This window comes from Phalaenopsis equestris, unplaced genomic scaffold, assembly GCF_001263595.1.
Source record: "Phalaenopsis equestris unplaced genomic scaffold, ASM126359v1 Scaffold000041, whole genome shotgun sequence".
NCBI classification, from domain to species: domain Eukaryota; kingdom Viridiplantae; phylum Streptophyta; class Magnoliopsida; order Asparagales; family Orchidaceae; genus Phalaenopsis; species Phalaenopsis equestris.
Window position 1 is genome coordinate 134,947 of NW_018164483.1, and position 8,705 is coordinate 143,651.

Here is an 8,705-nt window from a genome sequence, read left to right on the forward strand (position 1 = left end):
TATAAATTTATTTAATGCTCAAGTTCTTTCAAATAGAAAATTTATTGTGTTTCAATAATTTTTTATTTGTACAATTTTCATTATCATCCAAAAAAAAAAGAGAATTAAGGTTCAAGCATAATATAAATAAAAATTTCATGTACAAATTAATAACGTTTTAGCAAAAGCTACCACAAAACACGTTTGGTAACATAGTCCGCAACAAAAAATAGAGAAGATGTAAAAAGACCAAAGAGGTGAGGTTATATGTTTTTTGATGAGGTTAGTTTCAATGTCAACTGTTGAGTCAAACATTAAAAATGCCCATAAATTATAGAAATAAAGTTTCTTTATATGAGAAGCAATACATTATGTCATTTAGATGTTAGGTGTGGAGCTTGGTTTGGAGAGTACCTCACACAGAGGACCGAGTACCCAATGCTTTTGTGTTGAGTTGTGAGCGTTCAAGCACCCAATTTATTTATAAAGCATTTTTTTCTCCAGTAAACATGGCGCTTAGGCGACAAGTCTCGACACTTATGCGTCTGAAGAAGTTATCACACGATTTTGGTTTTAAGAGACAAATTGAGCAGTGTATGCTATGACTTCTTTCTGTGCATTCTTCGGCAACATCCCGGTGAAAGCGAGAAGTGTCGCTGAGGAGGATTTTAATGATTTTAACGTGCATTTCTCGTGTCAGATTAGAGAAGGAAGAGTTTGGAACAAGGTTTTGTAAATTTTTTTGAGAGAAGATTGAAAATTGAATGTGTTCTCTATAAACTCTTGGATTTTTTAGCAAAGTTTTTTCTGGTGGTGTAGCTCTGTAATTTTTCACCGTTGTCAGGCCTTTACACATTAAATTTTTGTGTGTTTTTCTGGTTTGTTTCTTGTTATGCTTCATTTTGTAAGTTCGTTCCGGTTTTCTCGAATCTACGCGATCATATTTCGTGGCGTCGTTTAGATTTTTAATTGATTCTAAGCCGTTGAGAAGTTGGAAGGAGATCCTTCCAGAGTTTTCATTAACACAGTGGAATCACAATATTCCATTTGAGTGGGAACAATGACCGACGAAGCAGGGTTCAAAGTGGAGAAGTTGGATGGGACGAACTTCATATTATGGAAAATGCAAGTGGAATTTATTGTATCAAATAAAATTATACTTGTCACTATAAGGAATTACAATAAAGCTTGAGTCTATGCTTTTGGAGGAATGGGAAATGCTGGATCTAATGACACTGGGTTTGATTTAATTGTCATTGTCCTCATTTATTATGTTCAACCTTGTAAATGAGAAAACTATGGTGGATCTCATGGTGACACTGACTAAATTGTATGAAAAACCTTCTAATTCAATTAAGATTTTTTTTATGAAGAAGCTACTCAACATGAATATGATGAAAAGCAGTTAGCGGCATAACATCTGAATAATTTCAATACTGTGATGAGCTAATTGTGTTTTATGAGAATCAAATTTGATGATGATGTCAATGAATTGATGATGTTATCTTCATTATCGGATAGTTGGGATGGTTTGTCCACGATGGTAAGTAATTCTTTAAGGAATTCAAAGTTTAACTTCGATGACGTCGTGGGCCTGATACTAAATGAAGTAGTTCACAGAAAATTAGCGAATGATAAATCATCAAGTTCTGCACTGAATGCTGATAACAGAAGAAGAAATCTGAAAAAAAAATAGACAGAGACAGATCCAAGTCCAAGAGTTGAAAGCCCGAGTCAAGCAGAGAAGAATGTTGGAATTGTAGTAAGAAAGGACATTTTAAAAAAGGACTGCAAAGCTCTAAGGAAATCTGTTGGTGGAGGACAAGAAAATAATCTGTCTACAAATGTCTCCATCGAAGAAATCTAAAGTGACTCCCTGGTGTCATCCCTAGTCAGCATTGAATCTTGGATAATATATTTAGGTGCCTCTTTTCATGTGTGCCCCAATAAAGTGGTGTTTAAAAACTACGCTTAGAGTGATATAGGGAAATTTTATCTGTGAGATAGCAAGGCCTGCAATAGCATAGGAAATTATGTTGTTGATATCAGGTTATTAAATAAAACAATCTAGAATCTTATTGATGTTCGATATGTTCAAAGTTTGAATAGAAATCTTATTTTTATGAGCCAGCTTGCAAAACAGGATTCGTGACTACTTTCACAGATGATTCGTGTTAGGTATGGCTAATATACCAGGAATTTGGAGTCTCTTGGATTTGGAGAGGGGTGTCTCCAAGAATGAAGATGTGTGTCTCTTAGTGTGAAAATGTGTCTCTTGGATTAGTGGGTTGGGGGAGCGAGGGTTTCTTTGTAATTATCTGTGGGTTTTATCTATAAATATATGTGTAACCCTATGGGTATGTAACTCGTCTGAAATAGTGAATTCGCCGCTCGCTCCCGAGAATGTAGGCATCTTTGTTGAACCTCGTTAAATTTCCGTGTTCTTTTGTTTTTGTGTCGATTGTATGTTTTCTTCGCCCTAATTTCACAACAATTTGTATCGGAGCAAGGTTCTAGGGCAAGGAAGAAAACTTTGGCGGTGCAGGAAGTAAGAAAAACGATTTGGGATTTGACAGGAGGAGGTTTAATCGCAGGGATCGGCGTTCGGACATAAGGTCTAGTTAGCGGCGCTCACGCGATAGGCATAAGCGAAGGGTACGGCTTGGAGGAGTCCAGCGAGGAATCATAGAGGCGCTCGGCGTTCGCGACCTTGCCGAGGTTTTTGCCAGCATTTCGCCTGACCAGAGGAATCGCGATAGCAGGAGCAGCATATTTGGATCGCGATAGAGGCCAATTGCGGGTCAGGGGTTCTTCCGTGACGCAGAGAAGTTTTCGATCAAAGGGCTTCCCAGTTCCCGACCGAGAAGGCTTCGCGACATAACATCGCGCCACACAGAGTTCGGCCTTGCGCGCGATAGAGGATTTTGGTGAGGTTTTGCCACGGGAGGAGTTCTGCAGCGAAGGAATTCTCCGCCTGCCAAATCGCTTCAGACGGGAACCACAGCAGGGGAGCGCGGGAGGATTTTGGCGGTTCCAGAGGTTTTGCAAACATGAATCAGCCGGTCATAGCAGTTCGCGAGGCAGTTGTGGCAGTTTTGGGTGGATGAAAAGGAAGGGATCAAGGAATCTTTGATTTGCACTGGAGGAATATTCTTTTGGATTTTTTGGGAGGAAGGGAAGGAATAAAGGAATCTTTCCTTCCTACCAGATGAATATTCCCTCTGGATTTTCCCTTGGCTGGAGGGTTAATTCTTGGAAGGAGTTAGTTTGGTTAGAGGCTATTTTTTCTATGGCTGCAGGCAGAGGCAAGAAAGGAAAGAAATCTTTCATTTATGCTAGCGGAACTTGTGCTATGCTGCTGAAGAAAGGATCCTGAAAGCAAATTATTTTGCTGGAGCGACGTGCGAGAGCACCATAGTGAGAAGGAGCAGAGTTCACAAGTTTGTCGCAGGAGGAGCTGCGGCAGGTGCAGTTGCGACAGATGGTGCTCGACTAGCGGAGTTTGTAAGTTTGTCCAGGAGTTGCGACAGGTGGTTCTCGGCAGTGGAGTTCGAAGTTTGTCGCATATAGAGTTGCGGCAAGTGCAGTTGCGATAGGTGGTGCTCGATCAGCAGAGTTCACAAGTTTTTTTGCAGGAGGAGTTGCGGCAGGTGCAGTTGCGACAGGTGGTGCTCGACCAGCGGAGTTCTCTAGTTTGTCGCATGTAGAGTTGCAGCAGGTGCAGTTGCGACAGATGTGTTCAATCAGCGGTGTTTACAAGTTTGTCGCATGAGGAGTTGCGACAGATGCAGTTTCGACAAGTGTTGCTTGGTCAGCGGAGTTCGCAAGTTTGTCGTAAGTAGAGTTGTGGCAGGTGCAGTTGCGACAGGTGGTGCTCGACCATCGAAGTTCACAAGTTTGTCGCAGGAGGAATTGCGACAGATGGAGTTCGCGAATTTCGCGGATTTTTAGCAGGTTTGTCGCAGGAGAAATTGTGACAGTTGGAGTTTGGCCGATGTCCGCAGTATTTCAGCCAGATTTTCGTGCAAACAGCAAATGTGCTTCGTGTGAAAGATTTGATTTATGAATCATGGGAAACTGCAGGAAAATTGCTGCAATTGATAGAGGAAATTTCAGTTTTATTTGAATTTATTTGTGGTGTGTTTTGTTTCAATACAAGACAGGAAAAAGGTCATTGCATGATTAATTTGAAAAGACAATGTATGATGCAAAATTCGAGATAATGAAGTTCGATGAAACTGAGAACTTCGGATTGTGGCAATCTGGGGTGAAGGATTTGTTGGCACAATGAGGAATTTTAAAGACATTGCAGACTATAAAACCTGATGGTAATATCTATAAACTGTTGGGGAGTCCAGTTGTAAGTGAAGTTCACTCTATCGAATCATATGATGAAAATGCAGCAGGAAAATTGACCAAGCCAAATATTTTCAACAAGTTCTTGTGTTACTTGAACTTGTTGAATGTTTGCAGTTGCTAATTGGCATGGTTGCCAAACCCACTTTCGGTGTAAAAAACTTCATGAGATTTTTCTCCTAAGGGGCTGGATATTCGCAAGGTGGAGATTTCTCTTAAGGGGTTGGACATTCGCCAAGGTGGAGAATTGTTAGGTATGGCTATTTCTCCTAAGGGGTTGGATATTTGCCAAGATGGAGATTTGCTAGATATGACTCATATACCATAATGAGACAGATGCTGGAGCGAAGTGGAGCGGAAGGATCTATCTAATCGGGGGAGTTTCATTATGTGGGTTGGGAGTGCGGGGGCAACACCCATGTAACTCTCCTGAAACAGTGAATTCGTCGCTCGGTCTCGAGGATGTAAGCTTCTTTGTCGAACCTCGTTAAATCTTTGTGTTCTTCTTCTGAATTTACGTTGTTTTCGCCTTAAATTTGACAACAATTTGTGGAAGGTGACTAGTGACACTTGTGATGGCTTGAAGCAATATTGAATATTCAACCTTCTACCAAATCAATGAATAACTGATTTCATTGAAGTGGTTATATTAATAAAAATTAATTTAAATCAAAACACATTTAGCTATGCAACATAGAAACTATATCAGTTGTTCTCTTTGGTTCGAAAAAAAAATATATCAATTGTAGATAAGACATTACCCAATGATTTCACCCACATTTTATGAGAACTTTATTATCTTCAGTTTAAGGGCCCGTTTGGGGCAGCTTATAATTGCGACGACATTTTTGAAAATGCCGTCTAACTTTTTGGTTTGCACGTTTTTGAAAACGCTGCTTGCCGAGATTGAGTTTTTTACACTAAACGCAGGCCACGAGTCAACCCCCGAAGTCGACCCGCAGGCCGAGTTTCAGGATAAACTTCTTATCCTAAAGCGCACAAGCTGCCTCAAACAGACCCTAAGTTTTCCATAGGCACAGGTTCTTATGGTTAATTACTTATTCTACAATGGGAGAGTATTTTTTTATTAATACTAATCATTAGTTTCACAGTGTATTGTGACAACTTATTGTGTTTTAAATTGCAATTGACCCAACTTAAGAGAGAGATTCTTGTTGATAGTCATTGGTTGATTTGTCTAAGGGAACCTTATATATCTTATGTGGATGTTTGTTGAAAACGATAAATTTAAATCAAAGTTTGTGCCCTATCATGTATATCCTATAATTCATAGTTCAATATGACATGAAATTTTTTGGAATATATAATATAGCATAATTTATTGACCAAACCATCAAATCAAAAGACTCTGTCGTAACCCTTTTTTTTTTTTTTTTTTTGTGGGGCATATAACTCTGATCACACTGACATAGAACTCAAACCAAATCTTACTTGCAAAGATTACCGGCTTCTTGAGAGCTTATACGAATTACAAACTTTCCAACCTTAGCAAATGATTGCAAAGGGTGTGTTTGTTTATTTATTTATTTATTTTTTTGATGAAATTTCATTTGAATTTTTGGATTTTAAATTTAAATATATAATAGTTTTCATTACATTTTTTGGGGTATTTTGAAAATAGAACCCTCAAGTTGGAGTTCATATTTAACATTGCAATCATCGGAATTTTGATTAGCTATGGTTCGTAAAACTAAATCCATTTACTATGCCCGTGTGATTTTATCCCTATTGATATTATCCCACTGTAGAGAATCGGGTTCATGATCGTATGTATAATTTGATTTTAATTGAAATTTTATTGTATTGATAATCATTTCAACTTTATTGCTGACATAGCGGATCAGCTCTAATGTGTATATGTGAGTGTGTGGCTATAATTTCTAATTCAACAAATTTGTATTGTACTTCTACTAATTCGATTCATAAATTTGTGAACTTTACCTTCGATTATAAAATGAACAAAAAAACTCAAAGTAAATTAAATTTACAATAGTTGTCCAACGAGTAGCTCTCGATTATTATTGATAGGCCACCTGAATATTTTGTTGAAATTTCAAAGGGGCATTTACATACATTACCACACAATTCTTATATTTACATATCACGAATGTTCGGCGTCAGATATGTTACATAAGAATCGCTTTAGGTGTATTTGAATATCCCTTTTATTAATTTAACAAAAGAATTATATGGACCCCATCACACATAATTCCAATAGTCGGAGTACAAAAAGCAGTCAATATGGATCGCAACAGCCCAAATTATATATAGATAATTGGTAATATTCCATAATTTTATCAATTATCCTGTTCAACTTACGGAGAATTATGATAAATTAATTTCAGAGTAGTGAGGAACCATTTTGATACTTACTCTTAATGAAAACGACACGTAGTAGTAGTAGTAATAATAATAATAATCATAATAATAATAATAATAATAATAATAATGACAATGATGGCATTCAAGTATAAAAAATAATAAGAATTGTGGGGGTCATCTCATAGTCAGAGGAGACCGGCGAGGTGAATCAGGGTAGGGCTGTCAAAACGGCTTGTTGTTCGCGAACAGCTCGTGCTCGACTCGTTAAAAACCTCTTGTTCGGCTCGTTCGCTAAGTTAACGAGCCGAACACGAACAACAGGAATAAATATTTATTTGTTCGTGTTTGGCTGGAAATAATAATATATATATATATTTAAAAAAAATCTAATTGACTACAAGGCTACAAAGATTTATAACCAATTAAAATATTGATTAAGAAAATAGAATAAAATTTATTAAATTATACTCAAATGATGTTTTAATATAAATAATGATTTTTAAATCTTGCTCAAATCCTTATTGTTTTATGACTATATGATTAAGGTTGTTAAAAGGACTCTTTGTTCGTGAACAGCTCGTATTTGATTTGTTAAGCAAACGAGCCGAACACGAACACACTTTTTGAGCTTGAAATATAAACGAGTCGAACGCGAGAGCATGGCTCGCTCGCGTTCGGCTCATTTACACCCCCAAATCAGGGGATTGCTAAGTATTGGTACACTATAGTTATTTGATGATGTGGCGGCGTCCGGAAACAAGAGGACAATATGATTTTTGGTTATTAGGGTTTGTTTTATTACTGGTTGAAAGATTTAGTGAAGAAGGAAGGAGAGTTTTATTTGGTTTTTGTCTGTTGACCAAATGGGCGGTCGGAGAGGCGGCGGGGAGAATAAAGGAGAGTTTTATTTATAAATGTCATATAATCAGGCAGCTAAATAAAGGAAGCTAAATAAATATATATATTTTTTTTTTCTAAATATGATTTCTAGTTTGTGTTCCTAGTAATCATTGTGCAAAACATATTGTTTTGACTAAAATTTGCAGTCGGCCTATAAATTTATATAGATTTCTTCTATTATATTAATATTTATTTCATAGGGGGAATTTTATAATTGTCTTTATAAAAGATAATTTTAATTAAGAAAGCCAAAAATAATTTACAGTGATTGCATTTAGGGAAATCAGAAGTGAAAATATTATGATGAAGCCCGAGCTAGGTCAGTCTAAATGAAGCTTGATGCACCCACAATGTCAACTCATTTATGCATTGATTATGGTTTAGATGTGTTAGGGCAATGCCCAATTGCCTCATTATGCTTTTTAGTTTTGACTATATTGTAGAACATTGCCACACTAATTTGTTTTATGCATTCAACACGCGCTCGCACACACACACATATAATTTCGAGTGTCACACGTGATATTGTGCAATTTTTTAGATTTGTTCACTTTTATATGTGTTTGGCTTAGAAATATGTATTTTATGTTATGGGGGTTGGTTATCATGGATTAAAATTTTTTTCCCTAAAATATAAACAATATAAAAAGAAGCTTGATGCACCCACAATGTCAGCTCATTTATGCATTGATTATGATTCAGATGTGTTATGGCAGTGCCCAATTGCCTCATTATACTTTTCAGTTTTGACTATATTATAGAACATTGCCACACTTATCTGTTTTATGCATTCATCACGCGCGCGCGCACACACACATAATTTTGAGTGTTACACTTGATATTATGCAATTTTTTAGGTTTGTTCGCTTTTACTTGTGTTTGGCTTAGAAATATGTATTTTGTGTTATGTGGGTTGGTTATCATGGATAAAATTTTTTTCCCTAAAATATAAACAATATAAAATTATTTCCAGAAAAAATAATTTTATTTCAAAAATTGCATACATTTCAAAATCTATCCTTCTCTATTTGCCAACCACAAATGCGTAATGCTTCATTAAGTTTGAGTTTGCATGACAAATCTATTTTTATTCAATCCAAATATATATATATATATATATATATATA